Raw genomic sequence first — 19998 nt, 5'->3', positions numbered from 1 at the left:
TCACTACTTCGTAGTTACAAAATTATTAATTACTAGTTCAAACCTTAAGATTTAAATTATTATTATTATTATTGATTATTAAATGTTAAACGTAATCATTATTTTCAAAAAATTTAATTTTTTCTTAAAAAAAAATATTTGTTTAGTAATTTCAAACTTTAACCGATTCGACCGATTTTTGACCCGAATCGACTGATTTTTCCCGAACTGCCCGACTTTTGACTGATTTTTTAAAAATCGTACTTTGACCCGATTAATGATTAATCCAATTTTTGGAACACTGGGTATAAGAAAGTAGGAACACGTCAGAGCACATTTTTTGCTTTAATTTTTTAAATTTGAGTTTTAAGAGGAAGAATAACTACTCTGTTGAACTTGTTTTATCTAATTTGAACTAATGAACACTTAAGAATAGCGATTCAACAATTATTTAAAAAACATTTAGAAATTTACGGGGTTTTATGAGTAATTTAATTAATATGACGACCCCTACATTAATATCTATATAACATTTATTTCACTCGAATTCATTTACTAGAAAATATCAATTGTTGTCTAACTAATAAGTGTATATAAACATTAATACATACATACATTAATATATACATACATACATGCATACATACATATAATAAATATATACATATACATATATATACATATATACATACATGCATGCATGCATGCATACATGCATACATCCGTACATAGATAAATATATACATACATACATATATACATACATACATACACACATACAGACATACAAACATACATACACACATATACAGGGGCGGACCCAGGATTAAAGTTTAGTGGGGGCACACTATATAAATAATAAGAGAACTAATAAAAGATGTGTAATATTACAGAGAAAACGAGAAATAACTTACAACTTAAATTTGCTCCCTTCGAGTTTTCATTTTCTGAAATCGGTCTATTACATCTTCATTTGTTACTCTATAAAGGGCTTCCTTTTCTATGGCTGAAATAAGAAAATCACTTAGAAAAGCATCACAAATTCGATTACGCAAATCTAACTTCACAAGCTTCATTGAAGAAAAATATCTCTCAACTGACGCTGTTGCAACGAGCAAAACTAATGATAGCTTCACTAGTCGATACACCAAAGAATAACAATGATTTTTTTCATTTCAACCAATACTCTAGCAAGATCACTAATACCATTCAAGTTGGTAAATCTTCCATCTGCTTTCACATTATCAATATAAATCATCAATTCATGCTCAAGAGAAATCCTGTCAGCAGGACTAAAGTCATTTGGATAAAACTCAGTTAACTTCATCAACTTCGATGGATCAAAATCACCAAATGAATCACGTGGATTCAAAGAAGCCATACAAATGAGCAATTCAGATTTTATCTCATTAAAACGAGAATTAAACTCCGCGATTTGCATATCCACAACAATATTGAAACAATTAAAAGAATAATAATGCTCATTGGTAGAGTACAATATGTTAGTCTTAAAACTGTAATAAGCACAATAAAACAGTCTAAATTTTTGATCAAGTCTTATCTCTATGATAATTTTCATCGTCTTATCTCTGTGATAAGTTTCATTTTCTTGGGATATTGTGGATTATTAAGCATGGCTGGGAATCATTGTACAATGGAGGCGATGTATGCTAATCTTTCTTTGGAGGATGAGGATGAGGGTGGGTTACTTGTAGGGGAGGAGGAAGTGAGACCTATTAAGAAATCTTTCATTCTAGTGGGGCGTTTCTTGACTGAAAAAAATATTAAGTTCCATACAATGCAAAATGTATTGGCGGCACTATGGCGTCCAAAGGAGGGAGTCGAAATTCATGATCTGGGTGGACAACGATACTCATTCGTTTTCTACCATATGCTTGATGTACAAAAGGTTGTAGATGGAGGCCCCTGGACATTCGAACAAAGTTTGCTGGTATTTCATAAATTGCAAGAGGGGGAGGATCCAAATGTGGTGCCACTGGATAAGATAGATATTTGGGTGCAAATTTATGATATACCTCAAGGTATGTTAATGGAGAAAATCATTCAGTCTATTGGTAATTCGGTGGGAGGGTATGTTAAAGTAGATCCAAACAATCTTGACGGTCTATGGAAACAATATGTTCGAGTTCACGTGACATTGGATATTAATCAAAGCCTTAAACGAAGAATGAAACTAAAACACCAGGGTGGAGAATGGAGTTGGGTGAATTTTAAATATGAAAGGCTTAATATGTTCTGTTTCGTGTGTGGCAAACTTGGGCATTCAGATAGAGATTGTGCAGTAGTGTATGCCAACCCGAAGAAGGAAGTTGAGAGAGCTTATGGAGTATGGCTTAAAGCACCTGGAAAAACTGCTAAAAATCAGAATATTGGCTCTAAATGGCTTCGTAATGGAGGGCAGACATGGCATCCGGGAGGATCGACGGGACAGGGGGTAGAGGGGCGGAGACACGTTTTAGAGAGAAAGATGGGGTGATTAGCGTGATTCCAGAAAAAAAACGGATGCTGTTAGTGTAACTAACCGAAAATTTAAGGATAGCTCCAATCATGGGGGTTTCAAAATGCTAATCAAGTAGATAGCATGGATGAGGCGGGAGATATGATTTTAAATGAGAGGGTAATTTTGGAACCTAAGTGTAAAAGGATTGACACGGGCTTAAGTGAGGAGAATAATGGGTTGGACAAGTCCAATATTGATGGGTTATTTGGAAGTGGATCAAAAAACGGACCAGAGGTGGGACCTGTGTTTCAGGCCCGCCTAGATCAATGAGTGTTTTGGCTTGGAATTGTCGTGGTTTGGGTAAGCCACATACAATTTGACTCCTAAAAGAACTTACCCAGCAAAAGAAACCTAGCATTATTTTCCTGTCTGAGACGTTAGTTAAAGAGCAAGTAGTTAAGGATGTATGTAGGAGTCCGCATTTTGAGGAGTACGTGGCAGTGGATGTGCAAGGGCGTAGTGGAGGTCTTACATTAATGTGGAAGACTGAAGGTGGCTGTAAGTTATTGGAAGCAAGGCGAAATTTTATCGATTTTGAGGTTGAAAATGATTAAATAGAACGATGGAGGTATACGGGCTACTATGGGTACCTTGAGCGTACTCGTAGAAGGGAGTCGTGGGAGATGTTGCGGATGTTAGCATCGAGGTCAACTGGACCATGATGTGTTTTTTGGAGATTTTAATGACATGCTGTTTGTGCATGAAAAGAGGGGAGGTCGGCGTTAGCCTATTAGTCTATTACAAGGTTTTTCAGATACATTATGAGATTGTGGCCTTATGGATATAAGTTTTGTTGGGGATCAATTTACTTGGGAAAAGTATAGGGGGGTGTGAACTGGTTGCAGGAGAGATTGGATAGGGGAGTAGCTAATAAAGCATGGCAGGAGCTTTTTCCGATGGCGGAAGTTCACGTAATGGAGGTTAGTACATCGGATCATTTGTCGATAATTATTGAGCTAAGTAGACAAGTTTATGTGGTTAAAAGTCGACGTTTTAGATTTGAGAACTTGTGGTTAAAGGAGCACGAATGCCAACATATTGTAAAGAATGAATGGGTAAGGGCGGAGGGGCTGGATATCGAGGAAAATATTAGTCGATGTGGTGTCAAATTGTAAGAATGGGGAAGGGGCATAAATAAAAATCTTAAGCAGCAACTTCAAGATTGTAAGTGGAGGTTAAGGAGGTTGAGGTCGAGACAGGATACTTAGGGAGTGCAGCAATATGATCGGACGAGATGGGAGTATTTGAATCTACTTGATAAGCATAAAATTTATTGGAGGGCTAAACAACATTGGTTGCGAGAAGGTGACAAGAACACCTGATTTTTTCACCAATATGCATCAATGAGAAAAAAGAACAATAGGTTGGAGAGGATAAAAAATAAAGATGGGGAGTGGAAGGAGACGCCTGGGAGTATCCAATCTGTATTTGAAGATTATTTTACTGAGTTATTTCGGACAATGAATGTGGATGGAAGATTGTCAGAGTACGACCAAGTTAAACATGTGACAGTGGAGGAGAATGAAGAATTGATAGCAGAGGTAATGGTGGACGAAGTTAAGCAGGCAGTGTTTTCGATGCATCCGGATAAGTCGAGTGGTCCTGATGGTTTTAACCCCGTATTTTACCAAGCGTTTTGGGATATTGTGCAGGTAGATGTGGTTAACTTCTGTCGACATTTCATGAAAACTGGGCACCTGGCAGATGGAGTTAATGATACATTGGTGTGTTTGATTCCTAAGGTGGAAAAGCCTCAAACAATGGGAGACTTGAGACCAATTTCTTTGTGCCACATCCTTGACCGAATTTTATCAAAAGTGTTATCTAATAGACTTAAAAAGTGTTTGGGATCTATTATTTCGGAAACCCAAAGTGCATTCATAGAAGGAAGGATGTTAACTGATAATGCACTGATTGCTTTCGAGAAAAACCATTATATGAGGAGAAAAACGCAAGGAAAAAAGGGAGTGGCTAGCCTAAAGATTAATATATCGAAAGCATATGATCGATTAGAATGGGGATTTATTCAGAATATGATGACAAAATTTGGTTTTAGTCGAATGTGGATTGATAGGGTGATGTACTTTATTCGGTCTGTGAGATATAGTTTTATTCATAATGGGGATGTGTTTGGAAATGTCAGTCCGGAGCGTGGGATTCGTCAATGGGATCCGATTTCCCCTTATATTTACATAATGTGTGCGGAGGGTCTTAGTGCAATGATTCGAAGAAATGAGGCTGTTGGATTGCTAAATGGCTGTAGAATTACAAAGGAGGCGCCTAGGATTGCACATCTCCTCTTCACGGATGATTGTTATTTGTTTTTCACAACCACGAAGTCGGAAGCGCAAACAATGAAGGGAGTGTTGCAGAGGTATTCTACTATTTCAGGGCAAGTGATTAATTACAGTAAATCTGCTATTACCTTCTCTACAAATACAGTGGTGGAGGATCGAAATGAAGTGTGTGAACAACTGGGGGTTCAGGAGAAAGATGACCCGGGTAAGTACTTAGGCATGACTATGAGGGTGGGTCGAAACAAACAAGAGGTTTTCAATTTTTTGGTGGACAGGGTGAGTCAGAAATTGGAAATATGGTGTATAAATAAAATATCGAAAGCTGGCAAGATTACATTGTTAAAAACGGCTGCTCAATCTATTCCAAATTTTTGGATGAGTTTGTTACTAATGCCTCGGGAGATATGTGACATAATTGAAAATAATATGAATAATTATTGGTGGGGTGGAGGTGGTAGTGGGAATGGGATTAAATGGCTGAAGTGGGATAAGTTATGTGAGGTAAAGGAGATGGGAGGGTTGGGTTTTCGCAATTTGAATGACTTTAATGTAGCCATGTTAGCTAAGCAGGCATGGCGTCTGATTAGTGGTGCAAATCCTTTGGTTACAAGATTAATGAAGGCGAAGTATTATAGTCAGTCGAGTTTTTTAGAAGCTGAGTTAGGGACAAATCCCTCATATATGTGGAGGAGTATTATGGAAGCTCAACAAGTTGTCAAGGAACGGTGCAGGCGTAAGATTGTAGATGGTAGAACGACGAGAGTGTGGCATATTCCATGGTTACCTTCTTGTCCGAGTGGTTGCATTACCACTGATTATTATGTGGAGTTAGAAAATATGGTATTGCATAATCCTATGCAGGAAGATCAGAACAAATGGGACGAAGATGTTCTTAATGACTTATTTAATGATCGAGATATAGAATTGATTCGTCAAGTGCCAATACCAGGTCATAGTAGAGCTGACTCTTGGTACTGGTTGTTGGAAGAGCATGGGCTATTTTCAGTTAAAAGCTGTTATAGATTAATTCAAGGGGAGAGTACAGGGGGGAGAATGGATTTTGGAAGCAGTTATGGGGCTTAAAGTTTCCTGGGAAGGTGATTAACCTTGTTTATAAGGCATGTAAAGGAGTGCTGCCTACTACAACGGAGTTAGTAAAACGTATGGTGAATGTGAGTCCAATATGTTCATGGTGTCATCGGTATGCTAAAACGCCATGACATGTTCTGTTTACATGTAGTTTTGCTCAAGAATTGTGGAACTGTGTAGGGATGCAGGAGGTGCTGGGAATAGAGGACACTACTACGGTTTTGCAGGTGTTTAAACAGATTTTTAGCAGTAATTCTCGGAGTAAACAAGTGATGTTGGGGTTGTATTGTTGGAGCTTATGGTGGAGGAGGAACTCGTGGGTGTGGGATAGGAAAATTGTTTTGGCTTTTGGAGTTCAATCGATGGCAGTGGGGTTGTTACAGGAGTGGCAGTTGAGTCAGGAGGAGTTGGGGGAAGGAGGGCGAAGTAGAGCTAGTAGTATCAACATGCAGTGGTGTAAACCTCCAGAGGGATGAATTAAAGTTAACATTGATGCTGCGTGTCATGCTCAGCAGGGGTATATAGGCATTGGGTCTGTGACTAGGGATGAGAATGGACAGTTTCTCCGGGCTTGTGGACACAGAATTCAAGGACGATGGAAGGCTAGGGAGGTGGAAGCGCTAGGCCTAAAGGAAGTTTTATTATGGTTGCGGGAATGGAGAACAAGTAAGTGCGTGTTTGAGATGGATGCGAAGACGGTAGTTGATGCGATTCATTGAGATGGCGGTAAATCTTATTTTCATACGATTATAGAAGATTGTGTGGATATTCTTAATCACTTTCATGAAGTGGTAGTTTTTTTTGAGCGTCGGTCTGCGAATAAAGTAGCTCATTTGCTAGAACAAGCCGCTTGTTCTATGACAGATCATATGGAGTGGACAAACATCACTCCTGATTTTATTTATAACTTGTTAAGTGATGAAGTTTAATATATACAAGTGCTTTTATTCAAAAAATAATAATAATAATGCTCATTGGTGATTCCAGTTTTTCTCCACCGATTTTTTGAATTAACATAAGCCTCAGTTATATCTAACTTTTCAATGTCATAATTGTCACAAAAAGAAAATCCCTTCTTCAAAAGAGAATCCCACCCATCAACTCTAAAATTTTATAATTGTCGCTTTGTTGACTCCACTAATGAGATAACATATAATATATCTTGATCTTTTCTTTGCAATGCATGTGATATTATATCCGTGAGCCCTAAAATATACAACATCAAGTGCAAATAGAATACAAACTCAAATGATGTGAAATATATTTAAAGACCACTTGCTTGACGTTGTTGCACATCTTTTTCAACATATTTAAGCACCTCAATTACACTTGGATACAAATCAACCAAACGTAGTAGTGTTTTATAATGTGAACTCCAACGTGTATCTCCGGCTCTTGCAAGAGAAAGTTCTTGATTCAGCCCACTTCCTGTTTCAAGTCGCCACGACCCATCTCCTTTAACAACCTTTCTCTTTGACTATCTCGAAGAATATCATATCAGTCCTTTTGCAAGAACCACCAACCACATTCATCAAGACCGCTATCATATCAAAAAAGTCACCAACATCAAAATGTTTTTTCGTAACCGCCACAACAACCAACTGAAGCTGGTGAGCAAAACAATGTACATAATATGCCGAGCTATTTTCTTTCATGATTAATATTTTCAACCCATTAAACCGACCACGCATGTTACTAGCACCATCATAACCCTGCCCTCTCACCTATCTTAAACTCAAACCAAACTCAACAAATAAACTACCTATAGCAGATTTAAGAGTTAAAGAAGATGTCTCTTTCACATGAACAAGACCCACAAATCACTCCTTCACAATTTCAGACGTGTCATCAACGTATCGTAAAACCACAACCATTTGTTCCTTTTTAGAAATATCGCTAGATTCATCAACTAACAAGCAAACACATCATCACCAATTTCTTTCATAATATATATGAGAATCTCTTGTGCAAAACAATGACAAATATCTTTTTTGAATTTTTGGAGACACTATTTGATTCTTCCCGGGAGCATTTTTTAAGGTAACCTTACGACCCTCTCATTTTGGCCCTGAGTATATTTTATCATTTCCAAGAAATTTCCTCTATGTAGCGACTTTTATGACTTATCATGACCACGAAAAGGTAATGCACTATTTAGCAAAAATCTGGAAACATCAATGGAAGCAATCAAATGAATTCGATGCTCATTCTTGACAATATCACTTTGCTTATGAAAAACAACGACAATGGATTGTTTTTGTGTAAGAAGATCATCACACTTTTTAAGTGCTCTATTATGAAAACTATTAACTTCCCCGATATGGGTCCCAAGTCTCTCCGTTTTATTCCAACAACAAAATCCATCCACTACAAATGCATCACTCCCACCTTGTCTTCCAAAGTGATCTCTAAATAAGTAACAACACAGACAATAAGCTTTATCGGCTTTTACACTATACTCCAACCAATTCTTATATTTTTCATTTTCATACCACTATGGATTATGTTGTTCCCTAACAATACAACAAGAATTACAGAAGAGGGGGTTGAATGTAATTGTGGCGCCCTCTAAACCCGGGTCAGAAGTTTGGGGTCCACACACACACACCTTATTTATAACCTGCTTATGACAATAATAAAGATAATAATAATATGCAGTGACCCTACATATCAACCACCACGGACCATAATAGGTTAAAGTATGCACACAAGCCAAACACACTATTATATTACAAACGTTTAAATCCCAACTATTCCAAACTCAAAACTGAGTATTAAACATTATTACAAACTTTTACAGACTTAAATTATCCCAAAAGAAGCCTACTAGCTCAGCTCAATCAACCCGAACCCCTAGCTCTCGCGCTGGACTGGGGATCCTCGGTACCGACCGGTTCCTTCTTAACTGGAAAAGAACATAAACAACATCGCACAAATGAGCTAACTAGCTCAGCAAGTCACAATGACAAAACTGAGAATAATGATCATCAGGTAAAAATGGTTACGATATCAAGTGAACAATGAATTATGATTTAGAATTGGACATTATACTTTCATTTTAAAAACCAAGGTTAAGCTGCTGATCAGTCACGTACTAACCCCGAGAAAAGCATACATCACTGCTCTAACTACTGGATCCAAGGCACACATTGGCCTAACTTGACCATTATATGGTCTGACCACGAATCTGGTCCATAATTGTATAAAAACAACCCAATTCTAACATAATAACAGAATAAGCAATAATAAACAATAACCTGAATCATTAACAACATTTGATGTTCCATAATGAAATGGTTTTAATCTGCATAAGGATCAAAAGAGCATTTTCAAAGTTTGGATGCTAGGTAATGAAAGAATTGGCTAACAAGGAATCAATGTTTCAGGGTTTCCAGGATTTGGTCTTTCCAAAGCGTAAAATACAAAGGTTTGAATGTGTAAGTAATCTGGTTCAGTGTTTAATATTTAGTTTGTACATATTTGTGGAGTAGTATCGTATATTTGAGGTTCGTGTTTGGGTATACAACAATCAATGGTCTAGAAATAATCAGGTTACGGCTCAAGATCAATAACTGGAATCAAGGTTTAGGGTTCAGTGCTTCAAAGCACTTACAATATAAAACAGGAATATCAATCACGACAATATCTCGAGAAAGTTCAGAACACTTGCCTGGTATTAGCTTACTACACTGCACTCGTTTCCAATCTCAACCGTCTTACTCCTCAACTACCTGTTTCCCTTTCCTACACCTTGCATCTTCTTCCCACATATCATAAGCATCTATCAATATTTAACTCATAGGATTCTATTCAACACATACTTCTATCTACCCTTCGTTTCACCCAAATTCGATTAACGGATTGAAAGTTACGCAATAAACCAGTAAACATCGAATATACAGACCGACAGTCAACCAACAAGTCACATATAACACATAACACATCACATAATCAATGACATATCATTTATAAATAAGTCTCGGGTCATAAACAGGCTTTCAGGTATTTAAAATGATTTTTAAAACATTTCTCGGAATTAAAACGGGTCGTTGAATTAATTTCGGAATTATAAACAGGGTTCGGTTGGACAATTCTGGCTCCGAAACAATTTTATAATAATTATCGAGCCTTGGAAATAATTTAGAATAATAATTTAAAGCTCGAAACTGTTTTTCGGAATTTTTAAATCATTTTTAAATAATTAAATCTAATTAAATAATTAATTAAAATCAATTAATAATTAATTAAATCAATTAATCAATTAACTTTCGAATTAATTGACCAATTAATCAATTAAAAATTAACTGAAATTAATTAACTAATTAATTCAGATTTATTTTTGAATTAAAAATAATTTTCAGAATTAAAATAATAATTTTTGGAATTTTCAGAAATTAAAATCGAATTTTTATAATAAAAATAAATAGGAAATATGATTTTTGAATATTTTTAAAATAGGAATCCCAAATTTGCAAAGTCTGGAAACTTTAGGGATCTAACTGTTTCTTCCTCAAAAGTCCAGGGACCTGTTTGCAATTTTACAAACTCCCGCCGTCGACTTGCCGGAGTGTGGCCGGAGAACACGATTCCGGCCACCCCAGGCCACCAAACTGTCCAGAATTAATCTACAGGTTACCAGCAACTTATACATGCAATCAAAATTCATTAATCATCCCTGTCCTGGCCGGAAAATGGCCAAGAATATCGCCGGTTTCCGGCGAACTTCGGAAAACTTCAAAACACAACTGCCTTCGATTTACTAATCCTCTGTTAACGAGCTATATACCAATCGATTTCAAATTTCATAAGGAACACAATCCACTATAAATCAACAACTAATAACCCCTAAATGAAAAACCCCCAAATTTCAATTGAAAATATTCATACGGGTTATAAACCCTAATTTTAGAATTCGAAAATCAAACTCAAATTTGAACATGTTATTGAACTCCAAATCAGACGTATAATATATCAAAATCATCAGGAAAACAAGCTCTACAATATGCAATCATCAAATCATACAAACAATCATCCGAACAAAAATTCATATTTTTAATAAAATTAATTCAAAAATAAACAAAAATATAGAAAATAAACCTCGATTTCTGCAGTAAAACGAAGCTCAGAATTTGGTAGAACACTTCAAATCCTTCGTTTTGGTTACTCAAGCTTTGAAAACAGAGATCGGTAACGCTTTCGTTTTGCTGTTTGATTCTTAGAACAGTTTATGAAATTATGGGTTTTCTCTGAAAATTATAAAATTAACTATTTGCAAATGATTTTGATACGAAATTACGGGAAAAGGCTATTTATAATTACGGAAAATTAGTATCCCGTTGGATCATTCCGGATATAAAACGGTACATTTATTTATAAAAACTGATCCAAACGGTATCGGTTTTCGGGATAATTATCCAAACCAGTACAATTTGTACTGCGGTCTTGGTCTCAGCGCCTGGTTACACGTACTACGAGGTGATAATTGGGATAGTTTAATAAAAAGCTCCCGTTTATCAAAAATACGGGTTTTATTGATTTACCGAAACGAATATTGTATCGAAAATGTTGCGCCGGGACCCGCGCAGAACAAACGGTACGCCGGATCGAAAAAGTCAAAATATGGAATATGCTCGGAATATTACAATTAGGTTAGGAATGAGTTCTCAGAAGAGTTTTGGGTTCCAAAAACGTAACAATGGATGACGTCGGTTGGTTCCCGTTTTTATAAAATAGATTTTAAATACGCGGAAAAAGATTTTATAAATTTCATATGATCCTTATAAATCCATAAATCAACATAAAAATAATTAGGAAGATATGACAATTAACTATATTTTATTTTGGATATATAAAAATTAAAATACTCAATTAATATTATTTTTAAATATCCAAACACAGATAACACTTAACAATTAATTCACAGAATAGATACTGAACACATATAATAATTATTTAATAGCAAAAATAATTACACGATATATCCCGGATATTACATCCTTCCCCCTTAAAAGGATTCTGTCCTCAGAATTACCTAAGAAAACAAATGAGGATACTTTTCTCTCATATCACTTTCTAACTCCCAGGTTGACTCTTCAACCTTTGGGTTTTTCCACAATACTCTTACTAGATTTACCACTTTATTCCTCAGTACTTTCTCTCTTTCCTCTAGAATTCCTATCGGACTCTCTACATATGACAAATCTGCCTGAAGCTCTATTGGCTCATATTCTATTGCATGCCTGGAGTCTGAATTATATTTCTTGAGCATCGATACGTGAAAAATATTGTGAATGTGTTCCATGTGCGGTGGTAACGCCAACTCATAAGCTACTTTGCCAACGTGCTTTAGGATCTCAAAAGGTCCGACATATCTTGGGCTTAGCTTCCCTTTCTTTCCAAACCTCGTTAGTCCTTTCCATGGTGATACTTTCAGTAATACCAAGCTGTCTTCTTCAAATTCCATGTCCTTCCTTGACTGGTCTGCATATTTCCTTTGACGGTCTTGTGCTGCTATCAATCTTTTCTGAATTACTTCAACAACTTCCTTTGTTTGCTGCACCAATTCAGGTCCAAGTATTTTGCGTTCTCCTACTTCGTCCCAATTCACTGGAGATTTGCATTTGCGTCCATAAAGGGCTTCATAGGGTGGCATCCCAATACTGGCGTGATAACTATTATTATAAGCAAATTCTACCAGAGGTAAATGCTCGTCCCAACTTCCTTTGAAATCAATAGCACAAACACGTAACATATCCTCGATTGTCTGGATCGTTCTTTCACTTTGGCTGTCCGTCTGTGGGTGATAGGCCGTACTCATATTCAATCTCGTTCCCAAACATTCTTGAAAACTCTTCCAAAATCTTGAATTAAACCTTGGATCTCGATCAGATACAATAGACACTGGAACTCCATGACGAACTACGATTTCCTTCAGGTACATATGGACTAACTTGTCGAGCGAAAATCTTTCATTTATAGGCAGAAAATGAGCTAACTTGGTAAGTCTATCCACTATAACCCAAATGGCATCATGATTAGCCCTTGTCCTTGGTAATCCAACTATGAAATCCATGGTAATATGTTCCCACTTCCGCTCTGGAATCTCCAATGGCTGTAACAATCCACTTGGTCTCTGATGCTCTGCTTTAACTCTCTGACAGGTATAACATTTGCTAACCCATTCCGCAATTTCCCTCTTCATATCTGACCACCAATAATTCTCCTTTAAATCCCTGTACATTTTGGTACTCCCTGGATGGATGGAATATCTTGAACTATGTGCCTCTTGTAAAATTTCATTCTTTAACTCCGTCACCGGTGGAATCCAAATTCTAGATGAAAACCTCAGAATACCTTGATCATCCTTTTGCGTGCATAATTCTTCACCTACCAAACGATTTATATCTTGATCCATTACATCTTCCTGACATTTCTTTATTTTCTCCAATAACTCCGGTTGGAAAGTCATACTGTACACTTTCATTTCCTCAGGCTTGCAAACTCTAATCTCCAATTCCAATTTCTGAAATTCCTTATATATCTCTTCAGGTACTGATAACTCATTTAACCTTTCCTTTCGACTTAACGCGTCTGCTACAACGTTCACTTTACCGGGATGATAATTAATCGAGCAGTCGTAATTCTTGATCAATTCTAACCATCTCCTTTGCCTCATATTAAGTTCCTTCTGTGTGAATATGTACTTTAAGCTTTTGTGATCCGTGAAAATCTCACACTTTTCTCCATACAGATAATGTCTCCAAATCTTCAAAGCGAGAACTATGGCTGCTAGCTCCAAATCATGAGTATGATACTTTTGTTCGTGTGGTTTGAATTGCCTTGATGCATACACAATCACCTTTTTGTGCTGCATTAAAACACATCCTAGTCCTTTGTGAGAAGCATCGCTATAAATTATGAAATTCCCTTGATCGTCTGGAAGTGACAAAATAGGTGCCGTGATTAGTCTTTGCTTCAATTCCTGAAAACTTCCTTCGCACTTGTCGTTCCATATAAACTTTTCATTCTTGCGTGTAAGCTTTATCAGTGGTGTTGCAATCCTTGAGAAATTCTGGACGAATCGACGATAATATCCCGCCAATCCCAAGAAACTTCTTGGCCTCGGTGGGTGTTCTCGGTCTCTCCCAATTCGTAATTGCTCCGATCTTTGCCGGGTCTACTTTGATCCCTTCGTTACTGACTATGTGTCCTAAGAACTGAACCTCCTGTAACCAAAACTCACACTTCGAGAATTTAACATATAACTTATTTTTCTTTAAAATCTCTATAGCTGTCCTTAAATGTTCCGCATGATCCTCTTCCGTATTTGAATAAATTAAAATATCATCTATAAACACAATAACGAACTTGTCCAAACATTTCATGAAAATTCTGTTCATTAAATCCATAAACGCTGCCGGGGCATTAGTCAATCCAAAAGACATTACTAGAAATTCATAATGTCCATACCTCATTCTGAAAGCTGTCTTTGGTATATCTTCTGGCTTGATCTTCAGTTGATGATATCCTGATCTTAAATCAATTTTGGAGAAGTACTTGGCTCCTTTCAATTGATCAAACAAATTGTCAATTCTGGGTAACGGATACTCGTTCTTGATTGTAAGCTTGTTGAGCTCCCTATAGTCGATACACAGTCTCATGCTTCCATCCTTCTTCTTGACAAATAATACCGGTGCTCCCCACGGGGACACACTGGGTCTGATTACTCCTTTCTCTAACAGCTCTTGCAATTGCTTCGCTAACTCTTTCATCTCAACAGGCGCCATTCTGTACGGGGCCTTGGATACTGGTTCTGTTCCAGGTGCTAAGTCGATCGCAAATTTAATTTCTCTATCTGGAGGAAGTCCTGGTAATTCATCGGGAAACACATCCGGAAATTCATTCACTACTGGAATATCTTCAAATGTTGCTGGCTCCTGACTTTTGTCAATCACGTATGCTACGAAATGCTCGCATCCTTCCCGTAATAACTTCTTGGCTTGAATCATTGTTAGGAATTTCTTTACTTGCTTCTGGCCCTTGAACGTTACTATTCTTTCGTCTGGCGTTTTCACCATTACCTTCTTATTTCGACAATCTATCTGGGCATCGTGCTTAAATAACCAATCCATTCCTAATATAACGTCAAACTCCCTTAACTTAAATAGTATCAAATCTACACAAAATTTACTACCAGAAATCTCAATCTCACAATTCCCACAAACTTGATTAATAGATATTCGTTCTTGATTTGCCAATTCTACAGTCATTATTTCATTTAAATATATACTCAACTGGACAATTTAACTTACTAAAAAAATTTTGTGAAACAAACGATCGAGTTGCTCCCGAATCTATTAACACTTTGGCACATAAAGAATTCACATTAAGCGTACCTGCCACAATATCCGTATCCTGGATAGCATCCTTCACAGACATGTCAACAACTCTAGCCCTTGGAGTCTCATTCACTGTTGGGGTAGATCCCATAATCCTCAATGCATTACTGACTGGGGCTGGTGTCTTGCAATCCCTGGCCATATGTCCTGGCTTTCCACATTTGAAGCACGTAAATCCAATGGCTGGAACCTTTACTGCTGGATTCCGGATAGGCTGATCCCTATTTGCTGGCTCTCTTGCTGGCTGATTTCGGCACTCCCTCGAATAGTGCCCTTTCAGGTTGCATTTGAAATATACCACATTTAACTTATTACAGACTCCTCCATGCTTCTTTCCACATACTTGACAATCTGGAAAAGTTAGTCTCAACTGATTCGGCTGATTCGCATTAACTAGACGGTTTCCCTGGCCTCCGCCGCCTGCATTCTGTCTCTTAAAATTAAAATTTCTCCCTGGCTGAAACTTGCCTTTCTTAAAATTTGGAAACTTCCCTGGTTGTGACTGACCTTCATTCCCTTTAAATTTCCTTTTCTTGCTTTCCTTCTCCTTCTGTGACATTTCACTCGCTGTCTCCGCGATCATGGCCTTCTGTACCACTCTTGCATAGGTCTTCAATTCAAAAATAGCTACCTTTCCTCTGATCTATGGCTTCAAGCCTTGCTAGAATCTCTTAGCTTTCTTTCTGTCAGTATCCACATATGACGGCACATACCTTGACAATTCCTCAAACTTACCCTCACAATCGGTTACCGACAGGTTCCCTTGCTTTAATTCTAAAAACTTCAGCTCCATTTGATCTTGGACAAACTGAGGAAAATACTTTTCTAAAAACAATTCCTTAAACCTCTCCCAAGTAATAACATATGTACCTTCCAATATCTTCACCATCTCCCACCAATAGGTGGCCTCGTTCTTCAGATAGTAACTTGCAAACTCAACCTTCTATTCTTCCTTTACTTTTACTAAGGCAAATGCCTTCTCTATTTCCTTTAACAAAACATTTGCTTCAATCGGCTCTAGGGAACCCTTGAATTCTGGTGGGTTTACTGCCTGAAAAATTTTGAAAGTTACCTGGGGGTTGGTCTGTCTTTGTTGTTGTTGTGCTAGGTGAACTGTTTGTTGGGCCAAGATTTGAAGAATATGGGCTATTGCTGGGTCCATGGGTCCTAGGTTCACATTTGGATTTGTATCATCTTGGTTGTTATTGTTGTTGGTTTCTTCATTCTGGGTGTTGGTGCGGGTATTTCTTCTAGGAGGCATTTTTCTGTAAAGAATCAAACAACTTACTTAGCTTTTGAATCAAATCTTTTGCATAAAAGAACAGTTTTGTAAAACAGAAATATCTCTTTTTGAAAACAGTTGTAACTAAGTAAATTGCATGCTTCTTTACAGAATATAAACAGTTATGGAAAACAGGGTACATGGTATCGCAGGGTATATCTGGTGCAATAAATAAGGTAAAGTAAAACATGTGCAATAAAGTAAATGACAGTAATAGAAAGGAAAAGGTACTGATATATATAGATCAAAATTTTTGGGTAGTACAAGCGTAAAGACGCTTCAGAAGTAAAAGCAAAAGGGTATAACAACCTACTCACTAGTCAGCATAGCTAGTCTATAAATACAACTCAAAAATCTACTGATACACACTACACACTACTGTACATACTATACAACCATAACAACACTGCTCATCATCTCCATCTCTGAATCTCTGACTCATGGAAAGTCTGGACCTCCAATCTACTCAAGCTCTTCTAGAACCCACTTAGCCCACTCTACTAAGAAATCAGGGGTGATGTCCTCATGTGTAGCCTCAGCAATCCTCACTGTAGTTGTCCTACGAAATGCCTGTAGCCTCTCTCTGAGTCGCCTCTCACCACTCCCAACCTCTCTGGTACGCATGATATGCAATAACTCCTGGATCTGGCCCTGTAGGAATCGCTGCTCCATAAAGCAAGCCTCAAACTGATGATATGGGACAGGATAGGAAGAGAACTGGAAAGGTACTCCTGTAACAGAATGACTAGTAAAGCCTGAATCAGCAGGTGGGGGTCCTCTGACAGGTGGCCTCATGCCTGGGGTGGAATAGCCTGCAGTGGTACGGGCTGCAACACAGGTGGAGGTAGTATAGCCAACACTGGTGGAACAACAGGACGTGGATCCGAAGACGACACTCCAACTGAAGGCTCTGAGTGATCAGCTGATACGGAAATAAAAGAGTCGGCCATCGCTGCTATCTGAAATCATATCGCAATGTAAGAATCTCGAACCATAATGTGAATTATACTAATACCTGTTATACCGAAGCACTCAACCTCTCGACGTTCTATCTTTCTATTCCTTACTTCTAATCCTAACCCTCTACCCATTCCCGTCAACTTAGGCTTGTGTTAGTGACTTATAACCTGTAGCTCTGATACCAAACCTGTGGCACCCTCCAAACCCGGGTCAGAAGTTTGGGGTCCACACACATACACCTTATTTATAACCTGCTTATGACAATAATAAAGATAATAATAATATGCAGTGACCCTACTTACCAACCACCACGGACCGCAATAAGTTAAAGTATGCACACAAGCCAAACACACTATTATATTATAAACGTTCAAATCCCAACTATTCCAAACTCAAAACTGAGTATTAAACATTATTACAAACTTTTACAGACTTAAATTATCCCAAAAGAAGCCTACTAGCTCAGCTCAATCAACCCGAACCCCTAGCTCTCGTGCTGGACTGGGGATCCTCGGTACCAACCGGTTCCTTCTTAACTGGAAAAGAACAGAAACAATATCGCACAAATGAGCTAACTAGCTCAGCAAGTCACAATGACAAAACTGAGAATAATGATCATCAGGTGAACATGGTTATGATATCAAGTGAACAATGGATTATGATTTAAAATTGGATAATTATATTTTTATGTTAAAAACCAAGGTTAGGCTACTGATCAGTCACACACTAACCCCGAGCAAAGCACACAGCACTGCTCTAACTACTGGATCCAAGGCACACATTGGCCTAACTTGACCATTATATGGTCTGACCACGAATCTGGTCCACAATTTTATAAAAACAATCCAATTCTAACATAATAACAGAATAAGCAATAATAAACAATAACCAGAATCATTAACAACATTTGATGTTCCATAATGAAATAGTTTTAATCTGCATAAGGATCAAAAGATCATTTTCAAAGTTTGGATGCTAGGTAATGAAATAATTGGCTAACAATGAATCAATATTTCAGGGTTTCCAGGATTTGGTCTTCCCAAAGCGTAAAATACAAAGGTTTGAATGTGTAAGCAATCTGGTTCAGTTTTTAATATTTAGTTTGTATGTATTTGTGGAGTAGTATCGTATATTTGAGGTTCGTGTTTGGGTATACAACAATCAATGGTCTAGAAAGAATCAGGTTACGGCTCAAGATCAATAACTGGAATCAAGGTTTAGGGTTAAGTGCTTCAAAGCACTTACAATATAAAACAGGAATATCAATCACGACAATATCTCGAGAAAGTTCAGAACACTTGCCTGGTATTAGCTTACTACACTGCACTCGTTTCCAATCTCAACCGTCTTACTCCTCAACTACCTGTTTCCCTTTCCTACGCCTTGCCTCTTTTGCCCACATATCATAATCATCTATCAATATTTAACTCATAGGATTCTATTCAACACATACTTCTATCTACCCTTCGTTTCACCCAAATCCGATTAACGGATTGAAAGTTACGCAATAAACCAGTAAACATCGAATATACAGACCGACGGTCAACCAACAAGTCACATATAACACATAACACGTCACATAATCAATGATATATCATTTATAAGTAAGTCTCGGGTCATAAACAGGCTTTCAGGTATTTAAAATGATTTTTAAAACATTTCTCGGAATTAAAACGGGTCGTTGAATTAATTTCGGAATAATAAACAGGGTTCGGTTGGCCAATTCTGGCTCCGAAACAATTTTATAATAATTATCGAGCCTTGGAAATAATTTAGAATAATATTTTAAAGCTCGAAATTATTTTTCGGAATTTTTAAATCATTTTTAAATAATTAAATCTAATTAAATAATTAATTAAAATCAATTAATAATTAATTAAATCAATTAATCAATTAACTTTCGAATTAATTGACCAATTAATCAATTAAAAATTAACTGAAATTAATTAACTAATTAATTCAGATTTATTTTTGAATTAAAAATAATTTTCAAAATTAAAATAATAATTTTTGGAATTTTCAGAAATTAAAATCGATTTTTTATAATAAAAATAAATAGGAAATATGATTTTTGAATATTTTTAAAACAGGAATCCCAAATTTGCAAAGTCTGGAAACTTCAGGGACCTAACTGTTTCTTCCCCAAAAGTCCAGGGACCTGTTTGCAATTTTGCAAACTCCCGCCGTCAACTCGCCGGAGTGTGGCCGAAGAACACGATTCCGGCAACTTAGGCCACCAAACTGTCCAGAATTAATCTACAGGTTACCAACAACTTATACATGCAATCAAAATTCATTAATCATCCCTGTCCTGGCCGGAAAATGGCCAAGAACATCGCCGGTTTTCGGCGAACTTCGGAAAATGTAACACTCCCAAATCCGGGGTCGGGGATCCGGGTTGTCACGAGTTCCATTTCCCTTAATAACACCCAATCTTAATAAATAATCAACTATTCTGTACTGTGACCCCAC

At 37.2% G+C, this 19998-nt stretch overlaps 1 pseudogene; it reads right to left on the bottom strand.

Annotated features, from left to right (window-relative positions):
- Positions 1 to 896: 896 nt before the first annotated feature.
- Positions 897 to 9656, bottom strand: LOC141659672 (uncharacterized; annotated as a pseudogene).
- Positions 9657 to 19998: the final 10342 nt, after the last annotated feature.

This window comes from Apium graveolens, chromosome 5, assembly GCF_009905375.1.
Source record: "Apium graveolens cultivar Ventura chromosome 5, ASM990537v1, whole genome shotgun sequence".
In the NCBI taxonomy this organism is placed as follows: domain Eukaryota; kingdom Viridiplantae; phylum Streptophyta; class Magnoliopsida; order Apiales; family Apiaceae; genus Apium; species Apium graveolens.
The sequence above is the reverse complement of the archived record's forward strand: the minus strand, read 5'-3'. Positions and strand labels throughout refer to the sequence as shown.